General features: G+C 39.3%; 1 long non-coding RNA gene across 1 annotated transcript in view; it reads right to left on the bottom strand.

The window, feature by feature from the left end:
* Positions 1-20,214: 20,214 nt before the first annotated feature.
* The window catches only part of LOC142836051 (uncharacterized), a 64,720-nt gene continuing 62,564 nt past the window's right edge, over positions 20,215-22,370 (bottom strand). The window contains exons 3-4 of the long non-coding RNA XR_012907988.1: positions 21,452-21,546; positions 20,215-20,296 (exon numbers count right to left, since the gene is read on the bottom strand). This is a non-coding gene — a long non-coding RNA (uncharacterized LOC142836051). The remainder of the gene's footprint in view (positions 20,297-21,451; positions 21,547-22,370) is intronic.

The following is a 22,370-nucleotide window of genomic DNA, read 5'->3' as shown; positions in this document are numbered from 1 at the left end:
ACCTATTATAAAGATTGTCATCATAATTGACTCTGCTGAAATCCAAATCTAGTTATTGATTTGAGATGAAGGACAGAGGTTAGGAACTAAAGAGAACCGACTCCAACAAGGGAAGAATGGTTCTCTAAGACAAAGAAAAGGAAGTTTAGAGATTTTTTTGGCATCCACAACTATTTAAAACATTCAGACATTTCCAGCTACCCCTCATTCAATATTCCGTGTCTCATTTTGTCCCATTTAACACTTTAATATTTCTCCCAGAGACATGGAAAGAGGACAGACTAAGAAACGTGCTGGGTTGGCAGCCCATGACCAGCCTTTCCTTTGTTTCTTAGCTCTCTCTGGTCTAACGTTAGCATCAGTAAATTCTACCAGCACAACCAGTCACAGGCCTCGAGGTGAAGGTTTTTAAATTAAGAATACCATATTTCTCTTTTTTCTTAAGGCCACCCAGTGTGGTTTGAACCAGTTCCTCCCCCAACACTTGACTGTCCCCAGCTGTTATTCCCCAGCAGCAAGCTGATACCCAAAGCCTTTTCTTAGTGTGTGATGGATTCCAAGTGATGACAGAAAAGTCTAACCACCCACCTTCTGTTATTTGTCCTTTATGGGCATGATGACGTTCTCTCTGCCTGTAATTCCGATTATGCCAGGTACAAACCAGACTCTCACTTTCCTGAAAGATCACACACACACACACACACACACACACACACACACACACAGAGAGAGAGAGAGAGAGAGAGAGAGAGAGAGAGAGAGAGAGAGACTACATCCAAGCTAGTAAAGGTACTGGATGTCCGAGGATGATATACAGTGATCACAAGGTAAGAACTCAAATTAGCTAGAGGATATATATTGAGTACTCTGGAATCAATAGAGGGAGTAAGGACCAGGACGTTAAAATGATCAATAAGCCATGGAGCATGAGTGAACCGATTATGGAGCTACATGACCAGAACTGAGCTGATGGGGCCAAGGAAACATCTGCGCAGCTTCACCATTCATCAGCTCTCTTAAAAAGAAAAGACAGTATGAGACTGTGTTCCATAAGAGATGTAGAATGCAAACTAGATAAAGATGGATATTCATGCCAAAGTCTCAGACAAGTGAAACTCAGGCTAAAAGGACATCATCAGATATTTAGTAAAGTAATGATCCCAACTTCATTCTAGATGGCCTGTACTAAGTGAACACGCAGAGGTCAATCTTTACTTCGTAGTAATCCCTTGCACACAGAAAAGTCATGACTGTAAAACCAAATTCTTAAAATTATTCAATTTTCCTGAATTTTGGATGGATTTGAACAAGTAAAAAGCTCTCTAGTTTTCTTGTGGATAATAAAAGAAAAAACATATGTATGAAGCATTATTTTTATGTGTACATGTGTTTTGTCCTTATGTATCTGTGCACCATGTATGTGCAGTGCCCAGGAATACCAGAAGGAAGCACCAGATACCATAGAACTAGAATTATATATAAATGGTTGTGAGCTGCTATGTGGGGGCTTGTAATCAAATCTGGATCTTCTCTAGAGCAGCCAGTGCTCTTAATCACAGTCATCTCTCCAGACCCTGATTATGTTTTGAGAAGTTTTATGATTTCGAAATAAAAAGTTTTTAACTGGAACTCTGAAGAATATATTTTAATACTGATTCTCTTTTATAAATGGAAATGTCTTTGTTGTTTATTCAGTGATTTAATGATTCATATATCAATATTTTAATTTGTCATTATTAAGAGGTCACTGGCTCTGTAGCTAGTTGTTTGTCTTATAAAATTACTGTGGCCGGGCAGTGGTGGTGCACGCCTTTAATCCCAACACCTAGCAGGCAGAGGCAGATGGATCTCTGTGAGTTCAAAGCCAACCTGCTCTACAGAACTAGTGCCAGGACAGGCTCCAAAGCTACACAGAGATATCCTATATAAACAAAAATAAAATAAAATTGCTGTGAATCAATATTTTCTATCAATACTTGCAAGCCTATAGTTCACATGCTTTCATCCAGAGGGTTTGCAATCTTAGAACTTATTAGAAGTGAACCTGGATCATGAATATATTGTTTATAAATACTTCCTTAGCACTTACATTTTGCAATTGTTTTTTCCATTTTCTTCAAAGCCCATGGAGTTGATTCATGTCTCAGGACCTTCCAGTCAGCATCCAATTAATATTGTTCTACCATTCTCAGCTATGGATTCACTATGACTTTCACAAGCCAACGCATAAAAGAAAAATGTTTTCTATCATTCATTCAACAACACTTGACCAGTTCTTTAAAAAATATACATAAACATGCATTTTATCACCAACTGAGATCCTTTCCTGTCCTCACGAGCTAATTGTCAATACATACACACTGTCCACAACTGTTCAGAATCGGAGACTGGTGTCTTCACACAGTGTAATACAAAAGGAACCTGCCAGCAGTGGACAGCACACACTCAACAAGGAATGGGACAGTACACAACAGTGATACATGCTGTGCTAATGCTCACTGGTTCGTGTCTAAAGTCGTAAGACTGTGCAGCCCTCATTGGTGAAAAGTGTATAAGAAGTACCTGGCAGCCAGGCACAGAGGGGCACACATTTGATATTAACACTTGGGAAGCAGAGACAGGTGGATCTCTGTGAGTGTGATGCCAAGTTGGTCTACAGAGTAAATTCTAGGACAGCCAAGACTGTTACACAGGGAAACGCTGTCTTGAAAAACCAAAAAAAAAAAAAAAAAAAAAAGGCACACTTGGCAAACATCGCTTCCCAGTTCATTTTGCAGTATGACTGTTACTATATTCATTGTATTCATTCATTTTTCAGAAATATGTCTTAGAAATAGAACCTTTGCCAATAAGTGCTTCAGAAAGAAATGGTGTATAGCTAGACATCTGTGTCCTTGAAAGCATGGATTTTAGATACCTGTAGGAAACCTAAAAATATACATTATATTTAGATAAATTTTTCATATGTGTATGTTTATGTTTTTGCATGTTTTCAAGAAAAGTTATAAACATGCCCAATTGATCCATAGTTTACTTGATCACAACCCATTTTGATCTTTTTGAAAAACAATGTTAAAGAAAAGCTAGTTCCTTTTTACACATTTTTGTTTGAAGAATGAGATGAGTGAGATTTCCTACTGAATGCTTCAATTAAAGAACTTTATATTTTGCGATGTTTTATTCCTATTTCTCCATTTAAAAAAAATCTACATTGGAAATTGCAATCTCTTTTAATATGTCTTGATCTTCACTGAAGAACATTTTTATCCTCATGAAATTTTTGTTTCCTTTTCTGTGATCTCTCTTTGGACTATTAATCACCACAAAATAATATGCTTGCTTTTGCTCTTTACACCAATTTGTGTGTGGAGGGGGTTTTTCCATTTATTTTCCACACTTTTATTTATTTGAGTATATTACTAAACCCAACTAAACTGTTTACTAATATTTTAACATTTCAACTTTTCTCTGTACTTTTACCAATAATATCCAAGTGTTTCAGCACTTTTATTACTATTCATAGTTTTAGATTATTTATTCATTGTTTTGTATTTGAGCCCAACTTTATTGATTAGCCTCTCTTGAGCAATTAATGTGCTCTATTTGAATTGTTGTTGTAATTCACCTATGAAAGAAAAATGTACTTCTGTGATCCAAAATTATCTCTTATCAAAGCTTGTGATTTGGGGCCTTGGAGTTACAAAGTTGATTTAATTTACAATCATTTTTAAGCTACTACCATTTTAGGTACATTGAATAGAAAACGCTATAGGAGATACAAGAGAAAGGCTCTTTCATATATTACTAACTCTTTAGGTAAAAACATGCTCAGAAACAGAAATAGCAACTCTTCATTAAATTCTAAATCAGCTCAGGTACCATAGTGTGCTCACACGAAATTTCAGCAGATGCTCATGTGCCAGTCGACCAGCCAGGGCTTAATAGTGCAACAAAATCATGTTACCTAGACTTCAAATAAACCCTGGAAGGGTGGTTATCACAGATGTGCTGAACACAAGCAAGGCCACGCACCAGGCTTTGGGAACAGGTAGTAAGAAAATCTAACCCAATCAAGGGTATTAGAAAAGGCTTCTGGGTGGAGTCTGTGTATCTTTACTTAAAGAAGATTAGTGGTAAAAGTAGGAAGAACACAGTAACTGAGTGGAAATTGTCTAAAGCCTTACTCTACAGGGGTGAGTACAGTCTTTGAAAGGAATAACCTGTAAAAAAACACGTAACTGATCTGGAAAAACATCAACACATCAACTGTGTTCTCTGTGATGAAACTCCATGTAGCACAAAGAGCATGGACTCTTTAAAATGACCGAAGAATGGATCACACGTAGAAGGACCAGCTTAGGAAAGGCCAGGAGCAAAACCGTGTGTCTTGTCTTATAAAAAGAAATCCGATGAGTCACCTCTTATGATGTAGTATAGAGATGAGAAGACTTGAGAGGACCTTTACATGGAAGGGAATGTTTCCTATAAGGAAAGGATATAAGGAAAGAGAATAAGAGGACATTGAGGCTAGAAGAGCATTCTTTGCACAGCTACATTCGGACTTGGAGTAGGGTAGAATGGCAGATGCTCTTGGTGTCCTGCCCAAATCCCCTTGGCATCTCCATCCCCATTTCCATACACACCACCTGCTACCTACCACAAGCATCTGTGACATTCCAGCCTTGGGCTTTCTCTGGCCATAGAAGCATGCCTGGCCTATCTGGGGCACAGGCTATAATCTGGGAGCACTTACTCCATTAACAAGAGAGAGATGGGAAGCAGGATACTGATGCCTCAGTTGTGTTGTTCCCAACAAAGGAAAGCATCTGTGGAGCATGCTCAGTGCAGCCTGCCAGGTGTTTCCACCAGCAGCAGCAACACCACGCTCTCACAGAATCCTGTTATCTTTCTTCTCCATTCTCTCTCTGTTCCAATAAGCTGCTCGCGTCAAGCCTTGTCTTGGGATCGGTTTCTGCAATAGCCTAGTCTGCACAGGACTAGGGAAACTGGGAAAGAATAAAGGGGGTTTGAAGGTTGCAATGGAGGGACATTCACTTGTTGAGAGGTCAATCTCTGCAACAACTGAGCATCACCATACGTACCAATGTGCTCTTGATAAGAAATATGCGGCTTCAAAACTGCCTCGGTTCATCCACTGCTTTCCTTATGCATCACACTGATAACAGAAACAAGCACTGTCCTATATCGACTTTTACAGAAATATAACAGAAGTATAACCTTTAGTACTTTCCCCATACCTGGGCCCTAGCCACTGGCCTTCAGGAACTTTTGATTTACTTCTCACAATGAAGGAAAACCGAGGTAACCAAGAGAGCTCTGTATGAATAAAGACCCAACGCCACCTACTTGAATCCTCTTTTTATGCACAACAGAGCTAAGGTTCAGAGAAAAGACACAACTCCAACAAAAGCACATGGAGGGCAAATAGAGGCCTAGGGGAAAAAGCCATTTTCCCAGGTTCTGTTCTGCGCACCTGCCCCAGCTATCTGCCAACAGAGGGAAAACGCTCAAGAAGAACAGGGGATTGATGCTTTATTATCAGTGTATACTCATGTAGCTATGACAACAGCCTAGAAAAAGTAAAGGAAGTTATCCTCGTAGCAATTGAAGAGTGGGAGGTTTTTCTTCATCTCTAACTAAGCATCTTATAGGAAAGCTTTGGTGCTGTTTCATAAGAACCCCAAAGACACTCGTGCCCTAATATCTGACCTGTAGATTAATAGGTGCGTAAGGAGAATTAGGTTATATGAAGAAAGTTTTTCCACATAACTTTTTTCAAATGTCTGTAATATTAGTAATGCCTCCAGCCACCTCCTCTTCTGCATTATCTCCCATTTCTTTCCCTCTCCAACCCTCCCTCCCATTAGTTCCCCCACACACTTGATATCACCTGTGTTTTCCTATTTTCCTTCCCTTAAGATCTTCTTTTCTGAATCCTGAACCAACATCTAGTTGCCTGTATTCTATGGGTACTCCAAATTAAACACACACACACACAAACACACACACAGACATTTGAAGGTTATATGCTAAGATCCACACATCAGTGAGAACTTGAGACATTTTTCATTCTAGGTCTGTGTTACCTCACTCAGTACAATATTTTCCAGTTCCATTTACCTGAAAATTTCATGATTTTATTTTATTTACAGCAGAATAAAATGCCATTCTGCATAGGTACCACTCTTTTGTTATCCACCATATTATAAATCGATGGACTACAGGCTTATCAACAGCCGTATCACCTGGAACCCATGCACTTTCTTTCAAAAGAGCAGATTTTAGACTGGGAAGTCATAACTTAAAAGTCCTAAAATCATGGTGTTTTAGAAATATGTGAAAAAGATGCAGTTCAGTACCCTCTGTTGCTGACAAGCCATGAAGCTAGGAGACCTTTGTTATTTACTATTAATATAGACAAAACTACTCAATTAATACAAAGATACATTAATTAATACATAGCTGCTAGGTGCTATGAAGAAAACATTCACTGGAGTTGAGAATTGAAAATAAGACCAGGGAAGGCGTATTAGAGCTGCATGCCTCTAGAAAACTGTAGCAAAGACAGCTAACCTTGCATCAGCGTTCCATGAATATTAATGTAGTTGAGTTAGGGAAACTAATTTGTGTCCACAAATCAGATGTGTAAAAGTGCATTGTTTTTTATTGCTGTATAACTGAAATTAATTTCCCCAGGAAGCTCACAGTCTCTAAGGTAACAAAACCTAATATCTACCAAATCCTGATATTCCTCAGTGCATCTATATTTCGGGGAGGTCTCGTGATATGTCAGTAATGATGAACTTTGGATCTTAGTCCTTGGTTCATTCGATTTCCCTCCCTTGTTTGATTCACAGTGTGTTTCTTAAGCCACTTGTCCCATTGCTCTGATGAAATTCCTATCAGGAACCAGCTGAATGGAGAAAAGATTGATTCTGAGTAGTGATTTGAGGAGATACCATATACTGTGTGGGAAAGGCATAGGCACAGAAACAGTCTGCAGCCATGCTGGTGGGACTTTGCTTGCATCAAGCTGGACTAGGAGGCCACATTGGCACAAGCATAGCCAGGCTATAAACCTCAAAGCTCATCCTCCAGCAGTCTACTTCCTCTAGCTAGGCTCCACCTTCCAAAGCACCACCAACTGGAAACCAAACATTCAAGTACATGAGCTTGTTGGGATATTTCATAATCAAATGATAACCTCGGCCTTACACGATCTGCTGACTTTCTGTGTCGTGCTTGTATGTGGTGAGCCTGCCCTAACCTCTGATGCATTGGGCAAGAAAGGAGCTTCAGAACAGAGGCAGATCAGCTTGTCTAGAGGTCAGTCGTGATATTTCATCAGTTCTTGCACCATGGAAAATCTCAGGAAACTTGCTGCTTTCCTAGTCACTGCTAAAGAAACCCTGTGCTGGTTTCTACTGGGCCTTGCATTTGCAGTCACTGCTAGCCCAGGACTCCGGCCAGAGCACACAGGGGGGCTCCCAGGGAACAGCTAACCTTTAGCGATCCCACTCCCCCCAGGCCACGTACTTCCCCAAAGTACAACTGTATGATTATGAAGACTAATGGGGAGTAATTATATATTCTTCCGAATCTGGGCATGAGTTTTGACCCCAACTTCTGAGAGTCCCCAAAGCCAAATTTTAGACATTTTCTTCATATTTCAGTGCTTCAAATACTAGCTGCTTAAATCGAGAAGGTGGCGTGGATTAACAGCTGCTAGACCAAAAGGCAGGTTAATCAACAATTAATATGTGAAAATATGCCTCAAAGGACGGTGAGACAAAGTTTAATTATCTTTCTACCATTGCGTGTGTAATATAAGATCAAAATGTGATTAAAATCGGAATGGTAGATGGCAGTAAGTCTGTGCAAATACAAATCATTTCCAAAATTGCATGACAACAATCATGAAATATTAGAGAAGCCCTGCCCAGAACCTTCCACTAATAAAAGCAAAGCTTAATACAAATAAATTCGCGGCACCGGCACCGGCACCGCCGAGGAGCCAAAACGTTGGCTCTGCTCCGCTGATCCACCGGGAGGGTACAAGCAGCATTATCCCACCCGCAGTAATTTACCTGCTGATGTATATGTCCCCTGCTGGCCATTTCATTATGATTGTTTTACTGCACCAATCTTTCACACGGTCCCTCCCAGGCCTGCGCGGTACTTGGGAACTCTTCACCCTCATAACAATGAGAACGAGTTCCAGCCTCTTGATCTGTAATGAGCAGGAATAGAGACCCACAGAGCACAAATGAAAACCAGCTGGGGCTGAAGGGCAGGTGGATTGATTTAAGCTATGTTAAGTGTTCTCTTTTGCTTGAGTTTTTCTCTTATATTTTATCTGTTTGTCCATGTTAGCCTTTATCCAAAATGTGTTTCTTTGCAACTTGAAGCTGTTCTTTCTTGACCTTTTAAAGAGGATCAGGCATCATCTCAATAGATGATGGCATTTGATGGGAACCTAAGAACATGTTATTTGAATTTTATGGAAGTATATTTGTTCCCTCAGTAAACAGCAGCAGTCAGTGGATAAAGTTAGTTCTTCTTATGTAACAATCTCAGTTACAGAGAAAACATTTCCTAAGAGATAATTTCTAGACTACAAACAAAATTTTAATTAAGTAGAAGCCATTCAACATAATAGACTCTACAAGTCAGTGCTTGGTGGATATCCTTCTTAGGTCAAAAATAATTTGGTAAAGCAACTTCTTGAAATGATATCTATTTTCAGTCTCACTATATCAAGCAATTGAGAACTGAATGAATTTCTGATTAGTAGCCTGCTGCTAAATGATGCAACATAAAAGGCTAAATGTCATTTAATTGATAAGCATCTAAAATCCCAGCTCATTTTATACCTTCAGCAAATGAGTGTCCTTCAAAAACAACAATGTAATCCTTCATCATCAGTACCAGAATTCAACTCTGGCAATATGAGAATTGGCACCCAAGTATCTCTCCCTCAATAACCTAGAGACACAATTATACTCCATTGTTGCTTAATATGTATTGAGCCTCTACTAGGGACAAGTGACCATGCTGAGCATTGTGAGGGTCTGGAAGAGATAATATGAAATACTAAGAAGTATTTCCATAGATGTAATGCTTCCACGCAATATTTCTGTGGTAAATTGCAGACATTATAACGAACACCTTGCTAGTCTCTTCTGCTCTCCTGCTCACCCCAAGCACCTCTGATTGATGCTCCCGATTCTGAGTGGGAGGTTCCTCCTTGTTTCTATGCATTTGTGGCCATCGTCTCTTTTCTTTAGTTATTTATAGACAAGGTAAAAACCTGAGCACTTACATGTAGTTACTTAATTAATAAATACTAAAAGGAGAAAAGAACCCCATAAGCACAGCACAAGATGACAAGATAGCATGGCTTAACACACATGTTTAGGGAGTCATCCGTCTGCCAGGCCCTTGCCTCATTCCACATGGACTTGGCCACCTTGGCCACATGGACAGTTTGGGAGCACACTCCAGGACTTATGGGATCTCAGGCTTTGAGGCCATCTAGAAATCAGTTCAAATCCCAGCTCTGCAGCATATCTACAATATCTACACAGACTGGAACTTATATATATATATATATATATATATATATATATATATATATATATATATCTGCAACCCTTGGAAAAGTTGTGTTATTAAGATCTTTTTTAATTTTTTTCATACTAAAAAGAAGTAACAAATACTCAGCATATTCCATACCTTAAATGGACAATTAATGTAATACCTGAAAATGGTATGGAAGTCCTGTCTATGTGTTGCTTTTATTGGTTAATGAATAAATCTATTTTGGCCAGTGGCTTAGCAGAATACAGCTAGGCAGGAAAACTAAACTGAATGCTGGGAGAAAGAAGGCAGAGTCTGGGAGACACCATGGAGTGGCCAGAGGAAAAAGACGCTGCCAGCAGGAACCTTGCTGAAAGGCCATGAGCCTCAAGGTAAAATATAAAATAATAGGTTAACCAAAGATATAAGAGCTAGCTAGCAATACACTCAAGTGATTGGCCAAGCAGTGATTTAAATAATATAGTTTCTGAGTGATTATTTCGGGTCTAAGAGGCCAGGAAACAAACAAGCAGCCTCCCCCAAACAGATACCCTCTGGCATGTCTTGGCACCTGCACTCACATGGTGCATATAATCTCACATAGGCATAATAGATACATATAAATTTTAAGAAAATAAGCAAAATCTAAAAATAAGGAGAGAACGAGGCCTCATAGTTAATTTTTCATTTGATTAGTATGCTTCCGATTTTATTAGGAAGAAGTTATCATATAAAAACATTGCTACAGATGAATTGTTTTGTGTTAGTACTCCTGACCTCGGTGCCCAAGGAAAGTGGTGACTACGTCTCAGTGAATCACAGCAGCAGTACAGTTATCCTCTGCATCATCCTTTGCAGCTCATCCTTGTTTTCTGATGGAATCTACACACTGTGAAACACTACCAGTCTCTGAGATGCCTGATGTTAAGTGATATAATATCTGATTGAGACTGGTGTGTTAGGAACCTACCTAGCCAAGTACTGCAGGCAATGCTGAATCTGGGATCAGCAGAGAGAGTGTCCTGTCTGAAGGAGAGGCTGAGCCCAGCGTGCATCACACTCCTGTGGCAAGCCCTGCAGGGCCATCACAGTCCAAATGATGTCGGAAGAGAAGGGGAAATATCAGCTAGCTCTGCTGCTAGCCCCAGCTGAAGTTCTCTGGGAAAACGGAGCCCAGACGTAAGAATCATGCCAGGGAAAACAAGATTTGGGTTTACAGTCTAAAATCCTTTGAAAAATAGCACTAATGCCTTGTCTAATAAGATTTGTTAGTATGTAAGGGTTAAAGATAAAGAAGGAAACCCAGAGGGACAAACAAAACCTTGGCACAAGAGGATGCAGCTTGTAAGGTCCTTGGTGGTGAAATGGATGCTTGCTGGAGTGAATCATGGCCACAGCTGTCAGTCGCAGCCGGGCCTAGCCCCATGCCAGCCTCCCCTCATGATTACCTGCCATCTGGGTTCTCAGCCACTCCCATCTGAGGACCAATCAGTAACCTGACCTAGCAGAATGAGGAGCTTCGCCTCTGCTTACTGCAAGCGGGGTCTGGACAGTGCCCAGTTCCGTCTGAAGTCATTGAACTTGGAGGTCAACAGAAGCCTGCATGCCAGGAAGAATATTACATTTCAGGTGCCCTAACTAACCCCCATGTCACAGCCAGCTAGTCAGGTCAAGTTCGCTGTGTTCAGTCTCCTTTGTGAGGGTTTGACCATCAGTGATTATGAGGGATCAAATTGGAAATGGATTTCAGAGGCCTGTGCTTTAAACTCTTGTCTGTCAGCCTGGAACACACTGGAGGGAGGCCACGGGCCCTGTATACAATGGGGGCCTGGATGACAGACTCAGGTGGCTAGGGTTGAACTTTGAAGGGCTATAGCTCAGTCCTTGGTTCCTGATGGCCTTCTGGTTTTGGGTGCACCACGATGTGAGAAGGCCCCACTGCAAGCTCCTACCTTCCCAGACTGAGCGTTTTCCCATACTTTATATCTTGTAATGGACCGCAAACCTATGACAGTTCCCCATAGACCTGCCCAGGCCAGCCTGATCTACATAATTACTGATTAAGATACTATTCCTAGGTGATTCTAAGTCATAAGGAACTAACAGTCAACACTAAGTAGCATAGCATCAGAATCCAAATATGTTCAGTGTAGTGAAGGCAGACAATCCTGCCAGTGCAGTAAGTTAATCAAACAAGCAAACACATATATAAAACCACAACTCAATTACAATCATGCCCACCACAAAGTCTCAAAAGTTGGAACTGTCATAAGCAGTTATTCCTGTTCAGGAGGCCAAATCCTCAGAGAGACTTGGGAGCTTAAAATCATAGGAAGGTATTACCTTGTGTTCATAAAGCATAAACCTAAATTCACCTATGGCACTCAGGGTCCCAGTTTAGATAACTTTCCCTAGAAAGATAAAATTCTTATCTATTGGCCCCCATTCACTCTCTTTTATAGTGTTTTGAATGAACACTACTTCTTTTGGGCTTCCTTGTTTCTCTCCATATGACATATGTATGTTATATGATAGATATGTATATATCAGTATATATTATATAAAGTATATTTGTAAAGATCATTTGTTTCAACTTAAATAGTCTCTTTTAAAACTAACCACAGAACACCAGTTAATTCTTCTGAGGATTGTAAGTGGTTGCTATAATGAATTGAGTTCTCTATCCCAATCCCATGTCCTTTTTAAAACCAAGAATGGGGAGTTTCCCTTGAAATGCCTTCTAAGCAGTCAGTTGATAACCGGACTTCTTCATTTTTCCTCTGTCATCCTAATGCCCTTAGCCTATCAACCAGGCTACTACAAGTATGAGTTTTCTAAAGTCCAATTTTATGATTTTAATAGCCACATACATGATGATAATTTTTATTTTAAAAATACACTTAATCCAAGTTTATTGCTGCCAGTACCTCTGACATACCCTAGTGTCACTGCATCGTTTACAGATACTTCTCTGTGTGGTCATCCGTTTTCCAGGAGACCTGGTAGTGGGCCGGCATAACTGAACACCCAGAGTAATCAGACTCCAACTTCACTTGATGCCAGCATTCACAATATTGCTTTAACGAACACTACTAAGAGAATGTAGGAATGTAGGGTAGAATTATAAACATCCTAGAGGGAGATGCCAAATAGAATTTTCACTTGTAGTAGTTCACTTGAGGCCGTGCTCCCAAAGCCATGGTCAAGGATGCTCTTCCTCTGCTTTGGACTTATTTAGAGAAGTAAGATGGAAAGCAAGTCTTCTTAGTGGAGCATTTGTAATTCATCTTCTGGTCCACACGGCTTCGTCCTCTTCTTCCATTCCTGTCCCACTCAGGGCTTCAACTCTGGGAAGTTACCTTTATCTCAATCTACTGCTAGCCATGCATAAAAGTGCGAGAGGAGAAGATATGGTATCTTACTTACTCATCACAGAGTATGGTATGTGATGGTACCGAGTCATCTGTGACATAACCTTGGTGAATTTGTTTGGAAGTAGGAAGATGAGGCATTTAGAATGAGGCTTGGAATAATTATTCAATGGGCTATGCCATGAAGAACATCATATTTAAAAATAAGACTTAGCCCTCTTAGCAGTGGGGAGCCCCTAGGTATTTTAGATAAAGAGTGATAAAACTGTCTGTCATTTAGACATTAACGCTCTGGCCTACATTGTGGTACCTCTGTGAAAGAGTGGTGTAAGTGAAAGGCAAACTCCAGGCCCTCCAAATAAAATGTGAAATTCCTAACAATTACCAACAAGTCAACCATGGGAATATGAACCACACATTTTACTCTCAATGGTTGGTATTAAAAGCAAAACAATTCAGCCATGAAAGGAATTGTGATAATGATTCATTTGGTGAACATCCTGTAGTTCAATCTTTCAGATACTCCGGGTTAATGAAAGCACATTTATATTTTTTTAACCTGAACATTTAGAAATTTAAAGTAAGACAGATCACCATATGTTATGGTATAGACACCGAGAGCCCATGATCAAGCTTCTGCACTAGTTTCAGACATCTTACATGCTGAATGTGTATTATGGTTACACGGCTTACAGAATAGCTAACGCTGCAGACCTATTCCAGATGGGGACCCTAATGCATTACGTATTCCAAAACACCAACCGAAGATGCCTTCCTATGTCATTGTCACTCAATCCAGTTGCAGAAGCAGTTTCCATCTCCACATGCCCAGAACTTCTGTGCATACATTGTCTCATAGATAGACTCAATTCACTGTAATACATTTTTTTTTTACAAATCAACCCCTCTATTTTAAACTGTGAATTCCTCAAAGATAGATAACTGCCACTACTCCATATCCTTAGCATCCTGCCCAGGGCCTGGCACATACTAAGAGAACAAGAACTTATTGGACGAGCATGCTAAAGAATAAAATTCTCAAAGAAACCTTCTATACTATTCTGATCTATCAAACACACAAGGACACAAAAGCTCATTTCATAACCAATATCCATGCTGTAAGATTAGATGTGCCTTCTATAAATTTGTCTCTACAACTAAAATATTTATTTCCCATAAGTGCTAATATCATTAGCAAACATTTATATTTGGAGGGATATTAAGAAGCAATTTGCAAATATACAATTGTTTTGAAATTTAATTCCCTAATAACATTTTACAGAGTGAACAGAAGAAGTTTTAATATTTCTTCTTCAGGCTGGGAAGAGGTTAGGGATTATCTCCGTGGTAAAAGACTGTATAAGTAGCCCAAGATTCTGAACTTGATCCTGGCACCAGGGAGGAAGAAAAGATTATATAGGGCTTTAGGGTTGGGGATACATCTCAATAATCGAGCATATGTTTACTAAGAACAAGACCCCTGTGCTCAGCACACCACCAGCAAGGATCTGCATTTCCTCTGTAGAGAACTGGAAGCTGAAAATCAAAGTAAATATGCGAATTTCCAAACTCAGCCACTGACCTTCCATTAAATTGCCTTTATTTCTGTTTTTAAAATTTTCAACTTAAAGCTAAATCTAGGACAATACTTACAGATACAAATATAAACGTGCCTTGCTTTTATTTTTTTTCTTAAGGTCTTATATATAGCAGTCTGTTCTTTCAAACGTCCCAATAGTCAAGAGTGACTTTGAACTTCTGACCGTCCTGTCTCCACTTCCTGAGTGCTAGGATTGCAGACTCGATCTACCTGTTTATGTCGTACTGGGGGACGATCTTGGGGCCATATTCATGTTAACCCAGCACTCTACCAACTGAGCTATAGCCCCAGACCATTCATGGATTTTGATCCCCTGGCAACTGAACAGATACTAACTGCTCAAGCAGAAACAGAACTTCCTGTTTCCTTGCCAGCACCCCAATCTAATGCCTCAGTGAGTTGAGGAAAGTATATAGACACAAGAGAAATTTAAGTGCCAATCTCGTTTTAATGGATGGGCTAAATACATCGTCTGTCCCCCTCAAAGTTCTGTGACGTATGTGCTTTCATGAGTGGGCTAGTATTCTCAGAGGCTGTGTTAAGAAAACCAGTGGTGTAATAACCCTGAAGATATGTTGGTTTGCTTTTTGCATCCAGAATGTGTTAGAATTTTAGAGTGGAACTATTATGTATATTTGTGTATGTATATGCGAACATGTGTGTGTGTGTCCTTATTGGTAAAAGTAAACCTTTACATGAAGTTTAAACAAAAGAAAAAGCTATTTCAAATGTAGTATAAAATATGAAAATATATGCACATCTGTGTATGCATATGTACTAAGCGTGAGCAAGGGAAATAAATTTGCATAAAATAACTTTCAGTGACAAATGAGAGTAGTAAAAACTGTAATGTTTGGACTGGAGAAGATAGCTCAGCCATTCTGAGCACTTGCTCCTCTTCTAGAAGATCTGAATTCAGTACCAGCACTTACGTCATCAGCTCACAGCTAGCTGCCACTCCAACTCTAGGAAATCTGATGCCTTCTCGTGGCCTCCTCAGACACCTGCACTCACATGCGCACATGCACACACACAAGCATACACATGCCTCTGTGCACACACACACACACACTTCAAACTAAAGCAACTCTTTAAAAATAAAACCTTTGACACTAGTAATAGTCAGTAAATGGTCTTTGAATGTATGAGCCACATTTCCCTTTGCTGTAGAAAGACATTTCATTTCTTCCCATAGCCTGTCTCACTTTGTGCTTCATTCTGTCACCTTCGGAATGAGGACAATGCTTCCGTGTGGCTTCGTACATTAAGGATTGGATATTGTCCATCAGCAGACATTTACACTCTGTCACACGGCGTTTAAGTGAATTGCCATCATAATCACATTTAAATGAGGCAAGTGTTGTCATTCACGCTTTACAGATGATAAAAATAAGGTCCAGGAAAAAAATTAAAGCCACTTGTTTGGATTCAGTCAGCTCTTGTCAATTGTCGAGTTCTGATTTTGATTCAGATCTGCCTCGTTTACAAAGCTGGATCAGGCTCACTGTATTCTGCTTTTTTGCAGAGAGTCTCCATGTGTGCTGTACTGAATCTTGGGATGATTGCTGTCTATGGGCTATGCTTAGTCGAGCAGGATCCTATGTGTATACATATCCCTTAAATGGTACTTATTCTTAATAGTCTCTATACTTGAGGTGATCACAAGTATTACTAAAAAAAGTCAACAGTGTTTAGAGAGTTCCTGTACATCCTCTCTGGCCCCTACACTCCCTGTTACATTCATCTGGCACATCGGCTATAAGGCATAGTCCAGTGACAATAGTTTATCGGAGGCTTGCAGTTCTACTGATACAGTAACTATGCATGCTGAGTAATACATACATAGATGTATGAACATAAGTATCAGTTCATCATTGCTAATCTTGTTGGTATGGTGCTTTTTAATTCAGATGAAATCTGCTCATTTCTAATATATAACAAAAGTACTTAATCTTTTAATATCTACCCTATATACTGTAATTTTGCTCTCTCTTACTAGGAAAATCTGTTTTAACATTATAACACATCTTTTCTCATAGACCATCTGAGTGTTCCCAGAAGGTGGCAGCTTCCCTATAAAAGAATTTTCAGTTCTTAATTCCATATATTATATTTTAGAACTCATAGTAAAATTATTTTCCTTATTTATCTTTTTTCCTTTTTATTTTATTTTATTGAGCTCTACATTTTTCTCTGCTCTTCTCCCTTCCTATCTCCTCCCCTTCAACCCTCTCCCGTGGTCCCCATGCTCCCAATTTACTCAGGAGATCTTGTCCTTTTCTACTTTCTATGTACATTAGATCCATGTATGTCTCTCTTAGGGTCCTCATTGTTGTCTAGGTTCTCTGGGATTGTGAATTGTAGTCTGGTTTTCTTTGCTTTATGTCTAAAAGCCACTCATTAGTGAGTCCATATGATATTTGTCTTTCTGGGTCTAGGTTATCTTTCTCAATATGATGTTTTCTAGATCCATTCATTTGCTTGCAAATTTCAAGATGTCATTGTTTTGTTTTGTTTTTTCTGCTGTGTAGTACTGTATTTACTGTGGTAAATGTACCACATTTTCCTTATCCATTCTTTGGTTGAGGAGCATTTAGGTTGTTTCCAGGTTCTGGCTAAGACAGACAATGCTGCTATAAACATAGCTGAACACGTGTCCTTGTGGTATGACTGAGCATCCTTAAGAGAAAGTGGGAAGTACACTTGAACACACTTACACAGGAGACCACTTCCTAAATATATCCCCAGTAGCACAGACACTGAGAGAAACAATTAATAAGTGGGACCTCCTGAAACTGAAAAGCTTCTGTAAAGCAAAGGACACATTCCTTATTTATCTTTAAATAGACTATTTACTAGGTGACATATTTCTATACATGTATTTTACAAGTTATTTTTAATTAAAAATTTTCAACCCTACATAGTTGGAAACAAAGAAATTGGGCTTTATTACTATAGATGATGAATATGAATGAGCAAATGTACTTTGGAGAGATCTGCCAATAACACCTTTCATCATTACTTACACAATACTGTCCCCAGGGCACTCAGCGTGTTTGGGCCATGGATATGTGATATAAGCTTCCTCTGGCAAAGCTGCCCACTGCAGAGAGAAGTGAGAGCTGCAGGCCATGGAATGAAAATGGCCAAGTTGGATGCCTCATGCCAAAGACTCTCACTACATTGATGGCTGTAGTTGATCATGTAAAATCCATATATTTCAGAGGAGTAGTTTCCTCAAATTGTGAACCCCTTATTTGTTTGTCCATTTGTCCTATTTAGTTGGCTATCCTTGTTTATAGGTGTGGTGCACAGTGGTCCAGATAAGAACAATAGAATCAAAGTTTGCTTATACTCTAGGGAGGAGAGCCACTGTTGTTTGCTATAAGGAAACTATGTATTCTGTTTTTGAAATTTCTTCTTGCAATGGAAAACAATCTCTTCTAATTTTTGTCAACCTACGGAATGGAAAAAATAAAATTTTGATGGCATTCAAGGGATGTGTATAATTTAAAAAATTTTTCAAATACTGTTAAAACATATTTTTTGCTGCAGAATTTTCAGAGGCTAGAAACCTTCAAACCTAGACCACAATATTCTCTTTGTATGTACAGTTAATCTCTCAAAAATACATTTTTGTTAGTTTGGGCATTCATCTTGGTTTGTTGTTTGTTTGTTTTAGAAAGGCTGTCCATACACAGCCCAAATTAGCCTCCCACTTGTATCCTCCTGCCTCAGTCTACCCACACATCACTCCTCGTGGTTCCAAACTATCTGATGATCATCTCTAGTTTGGGCAGTTGCCTAAGGGTTTGGGATTTTGCAGACCGATAAGGACAAAATAAGTAGAGTAAATAAACAAATAGGAAAAAAACTATAAACACCTTTATGCAGCAAAACCTGTTACAAGAAGAGGCATAAAAGTGTCAGTTACAGCTGAGTAATACTCTAATGTGTATATATTCCATACTTTCTTAATCCATTCTTCCATTGAAGGGCCTCTAGGTTGTTTCCAGGTTCTGGCTATTACAAACAATGCTGCTATGAACATAGTTGAGAATATACTTTTGTTGTATGATAGGGCATCTCTTGGGTATATTCCCAAGAGTGGTATTGCTGGGTCCAGGGGTAGGTTGATCCCGAATTTCCTGAGAAACCGCCACACTGCTTTCCAAAGTGGTTGCACAAGTTTGCATTCCCACCAGCAATGGATGAGTGTACCAATGGGTTTTTGATCCTACTGCATGTACTGGCTTTGTGGCAGCCTAGGCGGTTTGGATGCTCACCTTACTAGACCTGGATGGAGGTGGGTGGTCCTTGGACTTACCACAGGGCAGGGAACCCTGATTGACGAGGGAGGGGGACTTAATGGGGGAGGGGGAGGGAAATGGGAGGCGGTGGCAGGGAGGAGGCAGAAATCTTTACTAAATAAATAAATATAGATATAAAAAGAGTCAGCTACAAAGAAACATGTAAGTCTAGTTGATATACATGGTCAGTTTGGGAATAAAAATAGTATCTGGAAATGTACTTCAACTGCGTGCGATCTTCTGCATGCATTCTCACGGCTATTGCAATGACTCTTTACTGCTGAACCCATTCTCTAGGAAGCAGAAAATTAACTGTGTGTCTCTTCTCCTTCCTAATTTTCTTACTAACTCTTCTTTCGTTATCATGAGTCTGAAAGAAAATGACTATTTATAAGGGATGACAAATTTATATTTATGTGATTCCTAGATTTTTATTACACCATGAATTCATCTAACAGCTTCTAGACTTTTGACCTCAATGCACTGTATCATTAATAATTCAGATAAGCAATTAAATATCTTTAAATATCTTTTCAATAAGTTATATGCTTCTACCAATTTTTGTACGGACTACCAAGCCGTGTAATAAGAAAAGCAATATCAAAAACAGATGCAAGAAAATAGGCTTTCTACATTTCCAACATTAAAACTTTATTTGAGCTGTTTGAAGCTATGTGGCCAGAGTTCAATGTCTCTGGTTCTGTGATGAACGATGTGTCCTGAATGACAGAATGAGGGAAGCAGGCTCTTCACATATTTAGGATGCCTGGCACATTCTCAAATCACCTATGGCTGGCTACGGTGTTCAAGATCGGCCTTCTGAGAAGACAGTCCCTAAAGCATCAAGCATTGTGACCTATATCTTGGGATGAGACAATCAGGTTCAGAGACCCCTAAAAATATAAATAAAATACTGCATAACAATAAAAAGAAGCTATGGGGAGGAAGGCTGGATTCAAGTCCAAGTCTTGAATCACATTAACATAGCCACTTTGGAAATATACCTTCTTTTATGAGCCTCAGCTTAAACATCTGGTCTAAAATTCAATAGGGAAGTTTTACTAAATAAGATTATATGACATTAAGAATCACACAAAGCATTGGTAAGATAGTCAAAGGGTAAGGGAAATTAGCACCTCTCTTCTTCTGCTCCTCTTCCTCCTCTTCCTCCTCCTTCTTCTTTCTTCTTCTTCTTCTTCTTCTTCTTCTTCTTCTTCTTCTTCTTCTTCTTCTTCTTCTTCTTCTTCCTCCTCCTCCTCCTCCTCCTCCTCCTCCTCCTCCTCCTCCTCTTCTTCTTCTTCTCCTCCTCCTCCTCCTCCTCCTCCATCTTCTTCCTATTTCTTTTTTCTTTCTTTCTTTTAGTTTTAATTGTTCGACAATATATATAGTGAATTACCACGTTTCTGTGAAAAACACTGGGGACAGACAAAGAGAGTCATAAGAGCCCTGACTTAAAATTGTCCCAGGGTGACATATCTGAAAGCTAGTCTGAGTGCACTTATCAGGAGAAACAGGACGAGTCCTACTTGGTTTACACACAGTTGTATCATCTCAGGTAAGAACTCAGTGTGGTGAGCAAGGGTGGCAGTAATGAAAGTGATGAGAACTCAGCCAAGAGCAGGATTGACAATGGCCTCCAGTATGGGTAAAAACACATGGTAAAAGGAATTGGTATTCTTGTGACACAAACCAAAGCAATAGAATCAACAGGTACACAGAAGAAAGCAAATTCTAGGCAATAGTTGAGAGAGGGGGCAAGAGGAAATGAAAGTACGAAAGGAGATGAGGTGTGGGTTATGCAATCATCCCTGGCAGCCATGATGGGCACGTGCCCTGAGTTTGGACCAAGAGAAATGTGCCTGAGAGTAAGATTTGACCTGAGTGTGAAGAATGGGGAAGAAATGCAGCTTATTCTATTTTATTTAATTTCACTTCTGTGCAAAAGCAGCTGATACCAATTTGACCAAGGGTACAATAGGTACAATAGCCCCCAAAAGGTTTCAGGTAGACTAGCCTTGCATTTGAACAAGTGAAACATATAAAAGTAAAACTCATGCTTACTGAGTACCTACCCTGTGACTGGCATATTTAATCGTAGCCAGAATTAAACGAATAAAGATGGCAGCATCTCATTCCAAAGATGAGAAAAGTGATGCTTAGAATAATTGAATGGTATAACTACCCATTCATCTTCATATCAAAGGGTCAAAAGGAGTCTTAGACCCTCATGTTCCATTGTACCATAAGGCCATCAAGTTAAATCTGTTTTCAGATGATGAGACACAGGACCACAAAGGCTACCAAGACACAGCTCAAAGAGTATGTATAGAAAACAGAAGAGAATTCATTTCAGTGAGATGTTTCCAGTCTTTTACCCAATTTTTGTGGTTTTCTCAGTATCAGCTTTTAGTAGTTAACATCTCCTAGTCTGCCCTTCAAGACCTAAGGAAAACAAGCCAACTTACCTTTAATCTTGAGAGTATCAAAGAAGTACGTATTATTTTAGATGACTCCCCAAGTGTTAGTTTGAGTGACTAATTTTCTTTAAGATAATCATCACAAATGCTTACCTCTTCCAAGCTCTTATGCTTTCAAGTCTGAAAAGAATGGCTTCTTTTCTTACCATATATCAACTTCTCCCAAATTTCTTTACTTCTACAAGCAGCTGTGAATGCAATGGGAAAGCACAAAATTCTTTTTCTATAGGTAGATGCACCGAATATTCAAAACCACAATCAATGAATCCAGAATTGGAAGACATTTGGGAAGGGCAGGATTTTATACCTAAAGAATGGATTCTTTGTATGATGCAGAAATTGTTCTAATTGCATGCTTTTGCCTGTGTTCAAAGCTCTGATTGTGCAAGACTAAGGCTCTTTTGGAAGTATATAAGTGGTAACAGTCCCCAGTGGGCAAATTTAAAGGATTATTTGTTCACTTGTGGTTTTTTTCTTATGGAGACAGATAAAACTTGCATCATTGCATGTTTTAGCATGCCAAGTTGTAGAATATAAATATTTTCTCTTCTGATATCTCTCTCTCTTTCTCTCTCTCTCTCTCTCTCTCTCTCTCTCTCTCTCTCTCACACACACACACACACACACACACACACACAGAGAGAGAGAGAGAGAGAGAGAGAGAGAGAGAGAGAAGCATATACAGACTCTGTGTAAGGGTGTGTGCACATATGTATGTGTGTGTACATATTACAGTACTGGTGAATGAACCTATACTTGTGCATACTAGGCCAGCACTTTAGCACTGAGCTACATGCCCAGCCCTGCTTTTATCTTTGATCAATTCCATGTACTAAGGATTCTCAGTATTTCATGAAGGATATTAAGCACTAGTATTTGACTTTTTTCATTTTTATCTTTTGTCAACTTTAAGAAGGCTTTAAATGTTGACAGAATACTAGAATATAATCTTCACTTAGAAAATACAGTGATAAACAAGCAGAAATGTAAGCATACTTGTATCTTAGGTATC

Source organism: Microtus pennsylvanicus, chromosome 15 (assembly GCF_037038515.1).
Source record: "Microtus pennsylvanicus isolate mMicPen1 chromosome 15, mMicPen1.hap1, whole genome shotgun sequence".
Taxonomy (NCBI): domain Eukaryota; kingdom Metazoa; phylum Chordata; class Mammalia; order Rodentia; family Cricetidae; genus Microtus; species Microtus pennsylvanicus.
The sequence above is the reverse complement of the archived record's forward strand: the minus strand, read 5'-3'. Positions and strand labels throughout refer to the sequence as shown.